The 20,551-nt window shown below is 39.5% G+C and overlaps 1 long non-coding RNA gene across 2 annotated transcripts in view; it reads right to left on the bottom strand.

Moving 5' to 3' along the window:
* Positions 1–20,551, bottom strand: part of LOC147572052 (uncharacterized) — a 79,354-nt gene that overhangs the window by 25,401 nt on the left and 33,402 nt on the right. The window contains exons 3-4 of one of the 2 annotated variants that reach the window (XR_015246959.1): positions 6,129–6,271; positions 3,393–3,522 (exon numbers count right to left, since the gene is read on the bottom strand). This is a non-coding gene — a long non-coding RNA (uncharacterized LOC147572052). The remainder of the gene's footprint in view (positions 1–3,392; positions 3,523–6,128; positions 6,272–20,551) is intronic. The other variant, XR_015246958.1, reaches the window with a different exon arrangement.

Here is a 20,551-nt window from a genome sequence, read left to right as displayed (position 1 = left end):
CTGTCCCTCCACCCCCAATTAAAAAAAAGAATTGGCAGAATTTTCCTATTTAGTTCAAGACCAAAGAAAGGAAAAAAAAGAAAACCTATAATTTACAACACATTCAGGTTTGTCGTACAATAGCCACATTTCAAATTTATGCAATTTTAAAGAGGTATTATATTAAACCATTAAAAATTCAACAGTGAGTGTAGAGAAAAGGTCTATAAGCAAACATAAGGTACCATTAGCACACTGAAGCATTTTTAATAATCTTTCATTTGACTGTGTAATAACTATATCTTGCTCTTAGCACCTTGTTTTCAATCCGAAAGCTTTTCTGTTTTATATCGTTGCTTGAGTGTTTGCTTGCTTGCTTTGTTTTGTTTGAAGAAGTGAGGGTAAGTGGAAAAACGTGTTCAAATGGGAAGTTACTGGACAACTTATTAACATCACCTACTGTGCCCGGGGTTACAATGGAAACCATTTATAGAAGGGACTTGACCTCACTCCCTTCTACTTTCCTCTCAAGTTTCACGATCCTGTTTTGGAAACAGATTCTTTTGATCAAACTCAGATCCTGCTCATCCAGGTTTTCAATTTCTCTCTTGTCTGTAGTGCCCACCAGTAATCCTTCCCTAGGGTCTGCCTGATTATGGTACTTCAGGTATCAAGTCAAGGGCAGGACCAGTTGAGCCATTAGCAATAGCAACTTGAAGCCCATAGCAAAGAGTAACAGGAAGCTGTCCAGTGGTCAGAGAAGCCTAAGGACAAAGGAAGGGTCGACACAGGGTGATGATACAGTTGACCGACAAAGCAATGACACTATATATTTCTCTCCCTATTAACAAAAGAATCATTTTTAAAGCCTCTGGTAAGTTCTTGAACTTCAAAGGTAAATAACTAGGTTGATGAGAAAAGTGGTGTCTAACCCACTGATTTGTTACCAGGTATCATCCTAAATGCACATTCCACTAAATTTCTGTGTGCAACCAATTAATGTGTCTGTTTTTAGGGCAGTATCCAAAAAGGAAAATACCAATATAACCCTGTTTTCTTTTCAATGGTAACAAACATTTCAATCAGGGAAAACAGGTATTATTCTGGTAGTTTTTATATGCTTCTTGGCCAAAATTGTAATAGTAATTTATAGAACTTCAGCAAAAGATATTAGGGGTGAAGAAAAGGCCATCTTGAAATAATGTACTTTGCTGTACTTCCAATTAGAAATAATTCAGATTTGGGTTAAGATTTCTTTTTAAGTTCTTTGTATAAAAATATCTTTAGGTGGTCATTTGAAATTAATATTTCCCATTTTACTATGAGTTTCTTAAAAAAGGCTACTATAAATTAAACTAGATAGTATATAGTTAACCACCTACCACAAACCTGACAGGAGGTATTTGTTTTCTTTTTTGAAACTATTCCAAAAGATCATTCAACTTGCATTTGTGTGCTAATTATTTAGTCTTCTAAAATTTTTCTGTGGCTTTCTAAACAGTCAAAATCTTAAATGTGTGTGAGTATAAATATAGATTTTCACTCAAAATGTGTGTGAGTATAAATGTAGATTTCCACTCCCTGTTACCTTAAAATAGAGAATATTTTATTTGCTAAATTACATACATATGTATCCTACTTGTTTATATATATATATATATATGTATGTGTGTGTATGTACATATATACACACACACACATATATATATACATATATATATATACATGTGTATATATATATATATGTATCTCCACCTCGTGTGGCTTTAAAAAGAAATTGACATTATTTGGACAAATAACATGCTATGAAAACTTAGGTAATGCATTCTTTTTTTTTACTTAACAGCTTTACATTTTTAATGTTTAATAGAAAAATGTCAATTTCTCCTAAAGAAAAATCAGCTTCCTACAATTATAAGACTTTAGCTTTATCTATCTGAAGATTCTTTTACACTCTCCTTATTACCAAAAAATTAAACACACTTAGTCATGTAAATATTCAACATACTCTTGCATCTTTATGCTTTAAATATTTGTAAACATATATATATATGTATATATGTATATATACATATATATATATAGTAATTCATAACCAAATTGCGTTCTAGATTTACCATAATTGACTATTTGCCAGAATAAACTATAAAATGAGAATAAAAGCTTTCAGTGTTAAAAAGAATTCTTTATTAAATTTTGTTTTCATATTCTAAAGGATAGATTATCATTAGGTTTTACCAGAGACTTTTTGTTTTGCCTTTTTGTTAATGTTAAAATTTTACTGATGAAGAAAGGTAACAGAGGAGGAGGTTCATTTTCTATTTCATTTTATTTAAAATGCCATGTCACAAAAAATTTACGTAGAACCCAGATTTCCTACAAGGAGCTTCAGAGCTGAGTCATGACCAGGGACTATATATGATGCAGCCCGCTGCAAAGTCTTTACACTAAGTGCAACGACTCCAAGCAAATTAGAGGGAATCGGAGGGTGCAGCTATCTCCAAAATTAGAGACAGACTGACTTGGGGAAGACCTTCCACTGAATCTGCAAAGGAATTTCCAAGATACACTAAAATCTCACCTTCAGATATCCAGTATCCATCACTGGTAAACTGAAAATCGTATTTTTATTTTAATGGGGGTTTTGTTTTGCCTAGTAATTTTATGAAAGCTTTAGTATAATATATTCCTTAGTTTGGGGTTTCAACCAACTTCTGATGCTTAGAAAAATAATTCGTGTTCTAAAGCAGAATTGCACGACAGCTTAGGTCTTATTATTTAGTTATAGCCTAACGAATACTGTGTTCCTACCTGTTCTCGCAAAAACTAAAGATCCTAGCTTATTTAAATAGTATTCAGGTAAAGCACTATGCCATCCGACCAGCTCACTAAATGTATTTATTACCTGTCTCTACATAGCTTATGTAAAAGCTCGATGTTGACTGTCCATGTCTGCCGCATTTAAAAGCTGCCAGAGTGATTATCTCATCTAATTATGTCAACACACTGTGTTACAGTGTCCTGTACATAGGCCACAGAACAAAAGTGACTATAAACTGCTTACTCAACACCTAGCCCAAAAAAGGGCTGAGGCAGTACAGTAATGCCTTTAGTTAAAATGGCCCACTGAATCATTTCCATCTGTGCATTTTTTACCATAAATACTGAAGTAGTATTTTTTAACTGTCTTTTCAGGCTTGTAAAACAAATCTCTATATCACATCTACATAGTCTAAATATGTCGAATAATTCAGTTTAAAAAGCGTTGCCTACTAACTAAAGAAAAATAGCTACCAATTTTCCTATTTAGTTGCTTAAATCATTTTCCATTGCCATTGTAGAACTGCCTTAAACGGTTTCTTTCACCACTATTATGTGCAAAACAAAAGGAGGATATTGTAGTGCATTCTCACCTGTCTTACGTTAGCTGTTTTCACTAGTCCAAGGGTAGACATTCCTCAGGAGTGACCCATGTAGTGCTGTCCAGGAGTCAAGAGAATAACGTTATTTTCACTTCGGTCTCCAAAAACTAAAGTTGGAAATCTACAAAATTAACATATATAGACTTTCAAAGGCCAAATCTTGGGAGGTGGGAGTGAAGAGGAAGGAAGAAGAAGAGAAGGGAGAGGGAGAAGAGAGAAAAAAAGAAAAGCTAATAGAAAAACACAAACCTGCAGCTGAGTTAAATGGGGGGAAACTAAAGTTCACAGTGTATATTTTTTGAAAAGTTGATTGACTTTTGGGAAGGCTGTATGTATTTGTACATGTGTGCATGTGAATATGAGTGTGTTTAGGATCAGGAGGGAGAGCCTGTATCATCCATTGCTTTTTTGGTTAAATAGAGTCATGTATTAGTAAAAAAACAACTATGTCTAACTCCCAAATTCATTCATTCAATGTTTAATGTTAGAATTATAATCTTATTGTTAAACTCAGGACAACTCTGTGAAGATTTACAAAGTAAGTGTATGAAACCTTATGGCAAAACTACAAAGCTATCAGTAATTAATGCACATAAAAAGCCTTGCTGGGAAAAATCATGGGTGATTTCCCTACAAAACAGGTTGACATGCAACCTATTCTTTTTTGTTTCTCAAGTTGTAGAGATTTTAATAGTTTCTATTAAGTCCTTAACATCTCCCAAATTAAAAAGACTGAAAATTATTTTTAAAGCCTAAGGAATATAGAGTAACAGACATTACAAGTTAAATGAATAGTTCCTACAATTGCTGTGTACGTTAAGTAATACAATTTCATATTTCCATGTTATTACACATGGTATTAGATTTATAGGTACAGTCGCATGAAGCATCATTCACTTTTATCAACTTCAATGTTTTAGAGGGTTTTCATACTACTCTATGAATGCTCTGAATGCTGCAGAGAAAAAGAAGCACAATCAGTATTTTATGTTCTGAGATTTCTCAGTTGGGTTATCCTGTCCTGCCCACACACATAATAGCATTAGCATTTCATCTTATACTATGTTGAAATACTTTTAATACAAACTCTCGGTAAAAGCTAAAGCTTACGCATAAGTGGTAAGTCTCGTCTAGTGTCATTCACTGCATCAACATGCTTTATTTCATCATATTTGCACACAAGGTGTTTTGATTTCAGTTTTGTGAAGAGATGCGATTTAGCATACGCGTGTTTGTTCAGCTGTCCATCCTGCACCATTAATACAATGCCTTTCTCTCCCATTTAATGGTGTTTGTATCAATGTCCCCATATCTGCTGCATTTTAACTCCATAAAAAGAAAATGTGATTTTGTATTAGTAGTTTTGCTGATCAATTCAGTATTTCTGCACCAATCAGCATACTTATATGCATGTAGTAGTCTGTACAATTGTTCAACATCAAAATACTTGTTTACTTTATGTCAAAATGTCTATAAAATTGCTGGCATTGTTCTCCATTTCAGTCTGGTAGAATAAGCAAGATAGAAAATAAATGTGTAAATGAATCATCTGTGTCATTTCACTTCTCTGCATGAAGTCACTTCACATTAAGCATGACGCACACACCCGCCACCCAACAATCCATGGTTTCTTGACACCTCATTACTGACTGTTGAGGCAGGTAGCTTTTGGATAGAACCGCTCAGCCTGGGGAAAAAAAAAAGTTGGATCCCTTACTCTCCTTTTCAAATGAACCCTCTCAGATAGCCTACAGATGTATGTCACTTGGTTTATATTTTTTAAAAATTCAGTGCAAAGCATCTTGCTGAAACCCGGGTAAGCTCATCAAAGATTTTGGAGGCAGTCTCCCAACTGCCATTCCTGAAACCAATTCAGGACAACCCTTGTTGGGTAAATCAAGTCTTAACTCCTGCTCCCAAGGTCAGCTGCATCCGTATGCGACCTGTGCAGTTGCTCAGGGTACAGACACATTGAACGGCCCTCACTTAATTTAATGCCCTGCTTTTGCCATCTTGATATTCTTAGTAACTTTTGAGCCAGGGACCCTGTATTTTCATATTGTATTAGGCCCCACAAGTTAGATACCCAGCCCTGCCTGACCAGTGAAGCAAACTACCGATTGAGTCAGGCTCTCCAAAGCAAAAGGTTAGCAGATAGTGAGAAGAGAGGCTTATTTACTTAACAAACTCTTATACTGCACTTACCATGCACCAAGACCTATACATATATTGCTTATTTAATCCTGACAATAACATCCACCATTTGACAGAGGAGGAAACTGAGGCACAGAGAAGTTAAGTAGTTTGCCCAAGGTCACAGCTAGTAAACCCAAAAGTTTGAGTCAGGCATCTGGCTAGTTTGGACACCTGACTGTCTAGGCCAGTGCTGGTTCCTTGCTTTGCTATGCTGCCTTCCCATCAAAGAAAATTTCCTTACTTTGTTAGAGCACTAGGGATGTGTCTTAAAGACCTTTGTTGAATAGTCTAAAAGCTTCAAGGATGATACCTTCCAAGAAATTCCAACTCTCCACAGCAACATTTTCCTGCTCTTAATGCCAAGGGCACTTGCCTGAGTTAAATTAATGAGATGATTATAAATATTGAGTAAAGTATTGCCAGTATATTTGTGGCCCAACACAGATGTGACTACAGAGTGCCCAGACTCTCGATGCCCAACTCCTGTACTGGTGACAGAGGGGAAAGGAGTGACGAGAAGAATGGGCTGACCTTGGTCTTGATGACGCTTTTCTCCATTCATTCCCTCTGCCTCCCTAGCTCAGGTGCCACCACACACCTTCCTGAAAGCAAGAGGGCCCCATCTGGCTGTCATTTCACTCAAAAGAGGAGGAAGCACACATAAAGGATGCAATCTGTATGGACATAAGAGGTGATGTAGAGAAACTCAGTGCAGGATTCTAAACATGAGACAAGGAGAAATGTGCTCACTGCTCATCAGTCTACAAGAGCCCTTCTGGCTCTGGGCTAATGCTCAAGATCCAAAACCATTGAGGAGGACAGAGGGATCCTCAAAAGTCTGCTGTATTCACACTCTCCAGGCTTAACGGTACCACCCAGGAGCAGCTGGGTCAGTCAAAACGTCCATAGGATTCTCTGGTCATCCCAGAGGGTCAGCAGCCCCTAGGGCAATGGCAATCTAGCCACAAGAGGAAATGTAAATCTTTTCCCACATAAGCTTCTCCATTCTATCCCCCACAATCCGTTTCCAGAATCCTCCTTTTCAGAAACTTCAAGAGACACAGACTAAGAGAGAAAACAATGGGGAGCTGTCAGGGGAAGAGTCACATTCCCAGAATTCCATCTAACCTAAGACAAATGGAATAAAAGCAGCACTCGGCTCCTCCCCCTGTTGACCGAGGTGAATACAAAATTCTTGCTCCTTTCATACAGTCTCTTCTTTCTGCTCCAGTCTACCCCATTCACCATCCACCCTCAGCCCTAGAAACACAAATCCTACAATGCATAGATTGGGCCACAAAAAGATGGAGGTGGAAGGGGAATAATATCATAGAATCTACGCTAAGAGAACTAAAAAGGATTTCCTTGCTCCCTTTTCACCTTTTCTCATCTCCGACCTCCACCTCCTCGTGTAAGCAGACGGGTTTAACTGGTTTAACTCAGGCAGCTTTGGAAGAACAGAGAGAGTCCTGGATCCCAAACAGTCCTTACCCCAGCCCCACGGTTTGCATTCCTCAACCCTGATGACTCTTCTGGTTGTCTTCTGAGAGCGAAAGATGATAAAGCCCCCTAGCAAGAACTTTAGAGGCCGATTTGCAAACTGGTCAGCAACTCTGATCAGGGCAAAATTTTGCGTGGAAGCCTCTGATTCCATTAGCCGAAACACTGTGACACCTCACAAGGCTGTCAACTTTATCATTCCTTACATGCACACAAAACCAGTGTGATGCCGGGAAGCATCACCACAGAGCATGAAATATCAGAACTCAACACAATGCTCAAGGTTGTAATGAGACACAGAGTCTAATTCTGGACTCTACAACTCACAAATAGCCTGGATGAACTTAAAGCACCTTCAGAGGAGAGTCACAATGACCCCTGTGTCCAAATAAAAGAGAATGCAAAAGATGAAAAAGAGAAGGTTGGCCTGAGAAACAGCAATATGTTCAAGGTCAAATTTTTTAAAGTTATAAATCATATTGAAAGACAGGAATAATACTCATTTATAACGTAAATATTTTGTCGAGTGGTTTTCATAATAGTCAACACTTAACTATTCAATTCATATTGTGTCTTTTTATGCTCAGCACTGTGCTAAGTCCTAAAGACCCAAAACTAATAAGTTGGGGTCCCGGCCTGCCAAGAGCCTGCGGCCATCATCATGAGGATGACAAACAGCTGGCACCAGTGTCACCATTCCTTCTATGCCCTCTGCCATCCCCTGTGTCAACCATTAATCATGCATTCCTTCCCCTGAGCCAGGAGGCAGCCTTGGGATACGACACCACCAGGCAGTCAGAGCAGCTAATCCCCAAATCACCTGACGTTCCTTTATCACCAAAGACCCTGAGGATAATCATGATAATTATTATTATGGCATTAAGAGAACCCATTATGTTCCAGACCCCATTCTAACCATTTTATACCCACCACCTTCTTCAATCTCATTTTTCTGAAATGGTTGGTTCACAGAAATTTTATGTGGTCGTCATTGAAGACTCATTTAAAGAAAATGGGATAAACTCCAGTATGAGGAAATTAGATGTCCTTCAGACAAATTTTCCACAAGTGATGGATGTTTCACATTAGCAATAACGAGAAAGCTGGTGAGTCCTCTTTCCAGGATGTCTTCAGAATTAGGATAGATTCTCACCCAGCTGTAATGAGAAGTGCAAACCTGTCTGAATGAAGAAGGACAAACCAGATGACCTTTCAGTGTTCTTTTCATTTCCGAGATTCTACAATTTGTGGTGCTCCAGAATCAAATTTATTTTTTACTAAAGTCTGTGGTAAATTGTATTCGCTAAATTGTCTCCACATCCACTTAGCACAGATGACAAATTAGCGAAGGGGGGAGGCAAGCAATTTGCAAAAACATATTTTTAAACCTCTATTAATCACATATCTACATCTTATGCTGAAGCACACATCCTGTTTAAAGAATTATTCTCAAAAATATCTCAAAGGACACACAAGACATGATGCAAAGGTAAAGTCCTAGGAACCCAAGCAAATGAATCACTATAACTAGTATGAATAAATTAATTTGTGCTAAAATGTCTTCTTTTAGGATGGATGTAATTTCATAAACATTTATTCCTTGTAGAAACAGATTCTGAACTACACTCACAAATAGCCTGGATGAACTTAAAGCACCTTCAGAGGAGAGTCACAATGAACAGAGACTTAAAAAACAGTGACTTAAAAAACAAAAGCAGTAACATTAGATAACATTTTTCTATTTTAAGAATTCAAAGTTTTCACTAACTCTAATACAGGAAAACATAATTTGTTGCATCTGACTTTAGCAAGAAATTGTTTTGTGATGCTTCGGAGTAGAAGTCATTTCCCAAAGAAGTTAGAGCTTTAAATAAGAAAATCCCATTCCATTTCTCCCCTTTAAATAAGGCCATCCCAACACTACGTGCTATTACATAGAACCATCTGACTTTATCCATTCTTAAACCCTTGTCTATAGTGTGAAGTCCTATCTATTAGGCTCTTGGTTCCCGACCCCACCCTCCCCGCAGAGTAAAGTTGACCTAGATCTTCCCAAATAAATTTAAATTCCAGTTTCCACTGAATAACTTAGGGAAAGAACAAATCGCATGCCAGCTGAAATGGAGAGAAGAAAAGGGACACAGGAGAAAGGAGAAGCTGGAGGAGCAATTTATAAACTTCAAGATCATTGTCAAGTCAAGAAATACGGCACAAGAAAACATGCGAAGGCTTCTTTCTCTTCATGGAGAATTGTTTTTATGTCTTCCTTTTTTAGTTCCACACCGCATTTTGGAAAAATCAGAGGGAAAGAGAGAGTCTAGCGTATCATGAGTCCTGAGTACTGCAGCCCTTTAGAAACTTAACTCAGCCCGCAGCCAAATGCCAGCCTCGTCAAATGAATGCTTCCACTTTAAGGACACAGACCTTTCTGTGGCCTCATGTGTGGTGGTCACATCACAGGGTGCAGTGTCAAAAAGGGCTGCAGGACCCGGAGATTCAAGAAGGGCACATACCTCATACGAGGAGCTGAGCCACTGTTGAAGACAGAATCGTTCGTCACTAGTCAACTCCGGACATCTAACCATGATGTTCTTTCTCTATCACATCTCCCTGATCTACCTTCTTCATACCTTGTCTTACTCTGAAATGTTCTCATCCATTTATTTATTTATTTGTTATTTATTATTCCCACTCCCACCACCCCTCCCCAACGAGGGTGAACATTTCCTGTAGGCAGAAGCGAGTGTACCTGCTCGTCTTGATAGTGCACCTGGAAAGTGCTCCGGAAATATATATCGAATGAAACAGTGACTATCCAAAGAGAAAAATGAGCGCGGAAAGAAAAGAAAGAAAAGCTGATACCCCAGAAAGATGAGAGCAGGAATAGACATAAGGAAGTCACAGTAATTGGCTCAGAAACAAACAGTATTAATGTGGATGGGAGCCAGGACATCCTTTTTTAAGGAGGTACCTGAAAAGGCTGATGTCTTCAATGAGCCCTGCCAAACTGGGCTCCTTGTATTATCATCGATTAAAAAAAAAAAAAAAAAAAAAAGGGGGAAAAGTAGAATAAATACTAAGACAAAATGCAAGCAGAGCACAGTGGTGCTACAGGGGATACAGAAATTAGATGTGGAGATCTCAGAGGGCTTCTTTAGCAAGATACGTGCTAAAGAGTTTTTGAGAAGCCAAGAAAGGAAAAGAAAGTGCCCAGTTTGAGGGACACCATGAATAAGGAGATGGAAGTCCCCAGTCTGTTCCACATACAACAAAAACCTCCCAGAGTGAACTGGGGCTATAGGTATAGGACCTTGAAAGTCATGCTAAGGAATGTCACCTTTACTTAACAGGGAGTGAAGATACCTTCAAGAGGAGAATAACATGATCTGTTGTGAAGCAAATAAGGCATTCAAGCAAAGGGCAGGTGGGGGGCGGTGGACCTGAGAGGGGAAAGCTGTTATAAGCAGTTGTTATTAGGTAAAGAATATGCTACTGTTCTTTTGTGCCTAATCTTACATAATTATTGTAATGAGCATATAAGTGGGAAAAGTGCTACTGCTACCCCCACTTTATAGAATGGAAACTGAGGTTTAGAAACTGAATTTTGGCAGCAGGAATATTCTTTTAGTGATTGCGGTGAGAGGGGGATGGGCAAAATGGGTGAAGGGGAGTAGGAAGTACAAGCTCACGGTTATGGAATGAGTAAGTCACGGGGATAAGAGGCACAGCATAGGGACTACAGTCAATGGCACTGGAATAACACTGTATGGGGACAGATGGTAGCTGCACTGAGCTCAACATATACAGAAACTGAATCACTATGCTGTACGCCTGAAAGTAATGTAACATTGTGTGCCAAGTATAGCTCAATAAAAATAAACGACTAGAGGCGCCTGGGTAGCTCAGTTGGTGAAGTGTCCAATTCTTGATCTCGGCACAGGTCATGATCTCATGGTTCATGAAATCTAGCCCCAAGTCGGGCTCTGCACTGACAGCAGGAAGCCTGCTTGGGATTCTCTCTCTCCCTCTCTCTCTGTTCCTCCCCTGCGCGTGCACACGCATGTCTGCACACTCATTCTCTTTCTCTCAAAATAAATAAACTGTTAAAAAAATGAGTAAATGTGTGAATGAATTAACTAATTAAAATAAAAGATATTATAGCCCCCCCCCAAAAAACAATTAGATGAGAAATGAGAGTCTGAACTAGGACCCAACAAGATCCAAAAGGAACAAAAAGAACGACTGGTATTTTAGAGAACTGCATTTTATATGCATTGTCCACTATTGTTTGTATTTGGAGATTTTGTCTTAAAACAAAAAAAAAAAAAAAAGAAAAGCTCACAATAGCTTCAGTGATAAAAGGAACCTGTTGGCTCAGAATGTGAAGACTCCAGTGCTAGTAATAACTTCAATTGTGACCTATTCAGCGTCTCAAGCTGTGAGACCAAGCATCCAGATGTTCCCTTTGTCTACCATTGCTGGAGTCAACTTCAGCCACAGTCACTTCACAGGACTCTGGAAGTTAGTAGTCGATCCCAGTCAGCTTTAAGAATTTTCTTGGAAACCTGCATCTCGGGGCGCCCAGGTGGCTCAGGCAGCTGAACGTCCAACTCTTCATTTCACCTCAGGTCGTGATCTCACAGTTCATGAGTTCGAACCCCACATCAGGCTCTGTGCTGACAAAGCCTGCTTGGAATTCTTTCTCCCCTCTCCCTCCTCTCTCTCTCTGCCCCTCCTACTCTCTTTCTCTCTGTGTCTCTCAAACTAAATAAACTTGTTTAAAAAGTTAAAAAAAAAAAAAAAGGAAATCTGCATCTCTACCTAATTTCAGATACTTTGGTCATATCAGGCTTTCATAAGACCATGCTTTTAGTCTCCTTGTTAAGGTCATTTTGTCCCGATGAAAGGACCTTTCAGAAGTCTTAACAAAAGCTATGATGGCTATATCTCTGATTTGGTTATGGCCCTGTGGTGAAGCTTTGTAAGACTTTCTATTTTTTTTTTTTAATATATATTTTTGAGAGACAGACAGAATGTGAGCAGGGGAGGTATGTACAACTAATACAATCATATGGCTCTTTGGATTTGTCTTTATGATAAAAATATAGTCAAGATATGCATTAAAGGAAATGGGAAAAATTCAATAGCTACTTGATAACTAAAAAAAAATATATAGCTACCTGATCATTAATAAGAGAGCTTCAGGGATGGCATTTCATTCACTGACCTCACTGACCTTCATATTTCTACTTACTTACCAGAACTTGTGCGACTTTATTATTATTATTATTATTATTATTATTATTATTTTAATGTTTATTAATTTTTGAGAGAGAAAGAGAGACAGAGCACAAGCAGGGGAAGGAAAGAGAGAGAGAGGCAGACACAGAATCTGAAGCAGGCTCCGGGCTCTGAGTTGTCAGCACAGAGCCTAAAGGAGGGCTCAAACTCACAAACCACCAAATTATTACCTGAGCAGAAGTCAGACACTTAACTGACTGAGCCACCCAGGTGCCCCTATTCTAACTCAAAAGATTGAGGTGCCCCTTTCTAACTCAAAGGATTTCTAAACTTTATCTATTACTGCTTGGAGATTTTTTTTTTTTTTAATTCCATTTCTCAAGCTTACATATCTCAGAATTTCTGGTTCCTCTACAGTCCCTCTCAATTCTGCCTGCAAACTAGCCGGTTCATTTCTGAGCTCATCTATTTTTTGTCGCACCTTATCAAATGTAACTGTTACAACCAGTTCTTGGCCTCAACATTCCACCTTGAAACCTTGTGATGAGGGAGTGTGGGGTAAGCTGAGGGCAAAATACAAGCTAACAACACCTGCCCCTCCTGCCCAGGGGAATATGTGTGATATTCCTCAGACACTCCTGGCTACCCATGAACAGAGGAAAGGGGTTTACATGCTTGCCATGGTAATGTGGGAAACTAAGGCAAATGAAAACTTAAATTCCCTTACTGCCTACAGCCCCTACACAAGTCCTTAAAACCAGAGGAGTGACCTCCCTCTAAGAGCTCAGCTGCCTCAATAATGACACTTTGCTAGGGGCAAAAGGGAAGTAAGTCTACTTCCTTTATCCCAACTGCCCCAAGATATATTCTGGCAATCATACTCCAAGCTTATAAGCCCCCCAATATACATCTAAAGGATCTCATGACTGAGGTTTTATTAAATGGTAATAAATGGTGCTTTCCTAGCAACACCTAGCCCCTCAAGGTCCTGAAAATCTTGCTTCCAAAATACCTTAGATACTTACTCTATCCCTGACCCCCTGCCAAACGGAGGGTATATAACGAGTTACCCGTCATTACCCCAGTGCAGCTCTTCCTGCCCATGGGTCCTGTCCCCATGCTTTAATACAATTACCTTTTTGCACCAAAGACATCTTCAAGAATTATTTCTTGGTCATCGGCTCCAGACCCCCCCCCACTATCACCCCAAAATTTCATCACGTGTCCAATGCCATGAGTTCACTGGGTACATTTTCCTTCCATTTTAAGATAGGCAACACTACAGACAAGGACAGCTATCATGTTTTCACTCATATGTGGTCTTGAGAAACTTACCAGAAGACCATGGGGGAAGAGAAGGGGAAAAAAATAGTTACAAACAGAGAGGGAGGGAGGCAAACCACAAGAGACTCTTAAATACAGAGAACAAACAGGGTGGATGGAGGGGGAGGGGGAGAGAGGAAAGTGGGTAATGGGCACTGAGGAGGGCCCTTGTTGGGATGAGCACTGGGTGTTGTATGGAAGCCAATTTGACGATAAATTATATTTTCGAAAAAGATAGGCAACACTTTTATCCAATGTTTCTCCACTACATCACATGGGTTACCACCTTTTTAATACCCTGTTTCTTTCCTGTTCACTGTCTGGCCCAAAGCCAATGCCACATGCACTGAAGGCAGCACCCTATGACGGATACCAACAACTTTACCATTCTGCGTTCAGTTAAGAAAATTGAGTTGCTATAAAGTATTATAGAAATCAAGCAATTTAATATATAAATTCATAGAATTTTATATAGGACACACGGAGTGTGGGAAGAGCCGGGGAAACAAAGGGCAGGAAGGCTACAACCGGACTCCAGAGCAAATGGCTCACAAATCTCACCAGCAAACTACCACAACTCCTGAGTTTCTCTGAGGAAGCTTCCACCAACTCTCTGAGTCTGCAGCAGTGAAATGTGTACTCCTTGAGAGGTATGAAAAGCTGCAGCACCCATCATCAAAGGCCTCCCAAGAGTGATGGCCTCTCCTCACCACTACCTTCCAAATCTCACACAAATTCCTCTCGATGGCAAATTCAAACTCAGAATCATTCAGGAAAGAAGATTCTGGGAAGCGTACTTCTTGGCAGAGGAGACCATAGAAGAGGGGCGTGGTGATGGTGTAGGGGGAGAAAAGTTATCTCCGGTGAGAGCTCTCTTTCTGAGCCAGCCTCCTCTCTAAATCCTTTCAGGTAGTCAAGGGAGAGGTAAAGGTTTCGTTTTGTTTCGTTTTGTTTTGTTTTTCTTGAATCTGCTACGTCTTGATTGCCCTTAACTCAAAATAATTCACATGCAAAGTGGCATATTTTGGGGTCAGGAGTCCTGCTCCCCTTCAATACAAAGTTGAGAACAGCCAGTCCAGCACAGAGAATGAACCCCAGTCTGGAGCCACACTCCATGCATTTAATGAGTGGCTGGAACTGCTGCTTTCTCCCCCAGTCTCCAGAGAACAGGAACCTTGGAAGGGGATGCCTACCTATGAGGGACCCTGAGATTTTGGTTTCATGAACTTTTTGGTAAAAACAGCCACTGGGATTCATAGTCCTCACCATCAAGGAGCTCATAAGCCATACTTTTTTTGTATAGTTTAAATGTATCAAACGCCACTCAAACACACACATGCACAAACACATGTTTAAAAACATGAATGAAAGCCAAAACCTAATTATTGAAAATGTTATAAAACGATACATTTGGAGAGCTACAAGAAAACTTAGAGGTCACCAAGCACCTTTCCCCTTAGGTAGGAATTGAAAATAGAAAAAAATCTTGAAAAGAAATACATACAACAGTGCCATAAGCAAAGATGGATGAGGTCATGTATAAAACAAAAAATTCACTTTTGAGGTTCTAGGAATAAACAGTAGGTGTGATTTGACCAGGATTATTTTAACAGACACTGGGAGGAGGGAAAAGGGAGTATGTTCTATGATGTGATGTCAAAATGGAAGTTAGTTATTGTTTTCACTTTTTCCCCCTTGAAAAATTATTCCACCCACTAGATTAAATGGAGGGTAAGCAGACATTCCTTAGTTTTTAAATTCTCTAGATGTCAAAACAGAAGAGCAAGATTTAAGTGATTTAGAGATAATAATCTGGTTAGTTATAAAAGAGCACGAAGGCAAGCAGAATTTGCCACCCTAAGATATGCCTCTTTGACATAAACGGTTATTTCAGGCTGATTATTTTTTTTATTAAAAATTTTTTTAATGTTTATTTTTGAGACCGAGACAGAGCATGAGCGGGGAGGGGCAGAGAGACTGGAAGACACAGAATCCGAAGTAGACTCCAGGCTCTGAGCTGTCAGCACAAAGCCCAATGCAGGGCTGGAAACAGTCAACCGTGAGATCATGACCTGGGCTGAAGTGGGACACTCAACCAACTGAGCCACCCAGGCGCCCCTAGACTGATTATTTTTAATCAACAGCAGACATAAGAAAACCCTTTTGTAAGAGACACTTACATTTATAAGGGAAATGTCCATCTGTAAGGGTGTCTCCCTCTCTCTCTATAGGAAGTTGGGGATGAGTAAATCTCTAGAGAAAGCAGAGACTTAAATCTGCACAATAACCATACCCTCCTTTACTGTGCTTTGCCTGAGAACTTTCCATCATGGGCTGCCCACCCCACCCCCAACATCTTTTTTCTTTAGCTGGAGATGGTATTTAAGGTGATGGTTTAGGCCATTTGGGGGGAATTACTCAGTTTTCCAGGGTATCCTCCATGATATGGAGATACAAGAAGTACACATATTATTAAACTTTTGTTTGGTTTTCTTCCTGTTTGATCTTTTTATTATGGAGGGGTTTCAGCTAAGAACCTAGAAGAGTGGAGGGAAAAGTATTTTTCTACTCCTACAAGGGAAATAAGCATATGCATGACAACAGACATGAATCTCACAGTGGGCTAATGCCCCAGGTTAAATAACTATAGCCATGGCGATTAGTATACTAAAAATTCAACTAATTAGAATTCTCAAATGAATGGAGCATTTCTGCCAACACTTTGAGGAAAAAGAATCAAATCAGAATGTATTAAACTCAGAAACAAGCATCTTTCACTTCTGTTTATCAAATGTTTGTCAACCTCTCTTCTAGGTTTAGGATCCATTCAGCCCTATTTTTCTCTTGTCTAAACCAGAATTTCTCAACCATTGACATTTTGGATGAGTTATTCTTTGTTTTGGGGGAGCATCCTGTGATTATTAGAACATTTAGTAGCATCCCTGGCCTTAACCACCAGATGCCGGTAGCACTCCCAGTGGTAACAATAAAAAGTGTTGCCAAATGGTTGAGAATTACTTATTTGGCTAATGACCAATAAGAACTGACATTCAGAATGATGAAGCTGAGTTGTTATACCTTGAATCTCTTTTTTTTGGTAAAGATTAAATAAAGTTCTTCTTTATGAAGAGATGGAGATCTGGAGGTACACGTTATTAAATTTCTGTTTGTTTTCCTCTTGTTAATCTGTCTTTTATTACACCCAAGAACCTAGATGGGCAAAGGGAAAATAATTTTCCCTCCCCTACACTATGTTACTCAAAAAGATTTTGTCTCTGGTTAATTGAGAATTAACTATACCATTATTCTTGGGTGTTTCTAACTATTTTTTCACTTTACTAAACGATCTCTGCATGTAATATTCCTCTTGCCTGAAATATTTCCTGAAACCAGGTGGGGTTTAAATAAATCAATAAACTAAATAACTAACAAACATTGGAATCTCATGTGAGTAGTCTTGTTGTTTTTTAATATGGTAAAGTTGAGATTCACAAATGCAATTTCCTGTGCACATTACATGACCCATTTAAGTGAAAAAATTAAATAGATTTCTAGCATCTCTACATTTTTACTTAAATTTCTATGATCAGATTTTGCCACTCATGGTAATTTCCAACAGAGGAACACTTGAGAATGTCCAGCTATGTCTCTTCTCTAAGAGCAGAGAGATGCAGAAGAGAAGTTGGAAGCAGGAAAAGAGTTAGAAAAAGACCTAGGAAGGAGGAAGGGGGGAATGCTGTACTCTGTCAAATGTTGTATACAGAATGAGGAGTCGTCACTGAACTTGATGATTGATGAAGACCTCTTCATTAATCTTGATCACAAATTCTAGAATCGACAGAAAGAAAAGGTTGATCAAACTGTAATAGAAAAAGACAGGATTCAGTAGGCAGACAGAGAAAGCTTGGGACCTGAGGTCCCAGGGTGGGGCAAAACACATATTTTGGAACAATTTTCGGAGTGTCTGACCACAGCAAACCTCCTTGGGTGGAAGGTCCCTCTTAAGAATGTAAAAGACACATTGGGGCACCTGGGTGGCTCAGTCGGCTGAGCATCAGACTTCGGCTCAGGTCGAGATCTCGCAGTTTGTGAGTTCCAGCCCCACGTTGGCCTCTGTGCTAAGAGCTCAGAGCCTGGAGCCTGCTTCTGATTCTGTGTCTTCCTCTCTCTGCCCCTCCCACGCTCACACTCTGTCTCTCTTGCTCTCAAGAATAAATAAACATTAAGAAAAGCTTAAAAAAAAAAAAGAATGCAAAAGACACCACCTCCTCCCCCTCTGGTTCCCTGTGGGAATTTGAGAATCAAAATACCTAACTAAAAAAAGGAAACCATAAAACTTATGTTACAGGAGGAACAGTATGACCAGTCTGACTCTTCACACGATGGAATTGAGGCAATTAGGAATGGACAACCCAGCACCTAGCGTTGCCAAGCCAATAAGAATAGGACCTGAGAAGAAAGGAGGGGAAAGAGAAGGGGGTGCGGGGGCAGGATCAGAACCTTATAAAACAAGGACCCTTGCCTATAGTCTAGCAGGCATTCACTTTCGAATGCCCCCTCTCTGTTAAGAGAGCTTTCCTACTATTCTTATTTTCTGATCTTATACTCCAGGAAACCTTTGCCTGCTGCTCATTTTGTGTCCACCTCTTCATTCCTGGGTATTGTGGTAAAAAATCCTGCAACAAAACTGGCAACATAAACTTTAAAAGATACCATATAGAGATTTGAAAGACAAATTAAGAGCTGGGAAGATATCTTTGCAACACATGTAACCATAAAAGGGCTAATTTACTTAATTTACAGAGAGCTCCTCCAAATCAGGAAGAAAAAGAACCACCCAATAGACAAATGGGCACAGGCCTTGAAGAAACAGTTAACAACAAGAATTCCAAAGGCCTTTTAAATGCCTAGAAAGTACTCAACCTCATTCAAACAGAATGCAAATGAAACCACCATTAGATATTATTTTTCGCCAATCAGATAGCAAAGATTTATTTTAAATAACACAAACTATTTGGCCATTGTGTGGGAAAATAGCATTCTCATACACTGTGGGAGTGTTAAACTGCTATAACTTCTTTGGAGGAAAACCTAACAATACCTGTTAAAAGACGAAAATTTGATTTGCCGTGGCAATTCATCTTTCAGGGATTTATCTTAAAGAAATGTTCCCACACAAGCAAAAAGATGTTTGCCACAGCTTAGCTTAAAAAAGCCACACTGAAAAAAACCTAATTAATGTCCACTGTAGAAGTTCAGGACATACTGCCCCACAATGTGGGGCTTTGATGTGTTGATTTGTTTTGAACTGCAGGCACTTGAAGAAAAGCAAATACAGGGATAGGCTTTCTCTGACCTCCTCTTTTTTGCCCCAAAGATACATTCTCCATCTGTCATGAATCAGGGAAGATTGATTCCTATGCCAAGAGAGAAGACTAGAAGTGGACACCACACCCAGACAAATTTTGTCACAAACCATCATACCTCTCCTCTATTCTTCTAAGTGCTGTAGGGGCCAAGGGCAGGCTACCCCAAGATGGGCCACTTGGGCATGAACATTATTTTTAATTAAAAGCAATCAAAACCCAACAGATTCAGGAAAAGCTCTTTACCTCCCTCTCAACTGCCAGCATGTATAGGAAGAAAGCTATTAATGGAAATTCCTCTTTACTTTATCTGTATTACAAGGCAATCTTTGTTGCCCAAATATCTCCTTTCATCTTTCTTTTTTTTATTTTTTTTAATGTTTATTTATTTTTGAGAGAGACAGAGACAGAATGCGAGTGGGTTAGGGGCAGAGAGAGAGGGAGACACAGAATCCGAAGCAGGCTCCAGGCTCTGAGCTGTCAGCACAGAGCCCCATGCAGGGCTCGAACTCACGAGTCATGAGATCATGACCTGAGCCGAAGTCAGACTCTCAACTGACTGAGCCACCCAAGTGCCCCTCTTTTCACCTTTCAATTGTCTTCCTTTTGTATCCTCAGACTCCTACCCCTCTCCTCAGCTCAAATAAGCATCACATAGCATCACTATCTTTGTAATTTCTGTATCTTTGTGAATTCCTTGTATGTATGCTATTAAATTTTATTTTCTCTGGTTAAACTGTTTGATGTCAATTTGATTCTTAGTCTAGCTAGAAGAACCTTGAAGGGCAGAGAATATTCTTCCTTCCCAACTGATTCATCTGTCCTAAAAATCATTTACTCTCCCCCAAGAGGTTTATAGCCCTCCTCCCCTTCTCCTATTAAGATATAAGCTCTCAAATCTCATGGGGTTTTTTTTAGGATATTCACTCTTTTTTCCTGTGATGCCCCTGTGCATGTACTACTAAAAACACATTTGTATACCTTTTCTCTCATCAATCTGCCTGGTGTCAGCTTATTTCATAAACTCGGCTATTTTTGAACCAAAGAGGGTAGAGAACGTAAAAAAGGAACAGGCCCAAAATGGAGTCACTTGGTCCCACAACAGGGAGAAAAGACTTAATGGCACTGTCACCCACTCCAGGAATGTGACTTTTTTTTTTTTTTATGTTTAGTCATTTTTGAGAGAAAGAGAGACCTGGGGATGGGCAGAGAGAAAGGGGGACAGAGGATCTGAAGTGGGCTCTGAGCTGACAGCAGTGAGCCCGATGTGGGGCTCAAACTCATGAACCATGAGATCTTGACCTGAACCAAAGTTGGACACTCAACCAACTGAGCCACCCAGGCACCCTCCCAGGAATGTGACCTTTAATTGTCAATCTGTAATTACCTGGTCAGCACTCATGAGGTCATCGGCATGATAGACCCCCACCTTCCCACAAAGGAAAGTGAGCCTGAAACAATCTTTTCTTGCACTTATGACTTCCTTGTCCCACTCGCCCCACCCCCCACCCCCTGTGAAAACAC

The sequence above is a fragment of the Puma concolor genome, chromosome F2 (genome assembly GCF_028749965.1).
Source record: "Puma concolor isolate L17-30 chromosome F2, mPumCon1.1.hap2, whole genome shotgun sequence".
Taxonomy (NCBI): Eukaryota; Metazoa; Chordata; class Mammalia; order Carnivora; family Felidae; genus Puma; species Puma concolor.
Note: the sequence above shows the minus strand (reverse complement) of the source record. Positions and strands in the feature narration are given on the sequence as shown.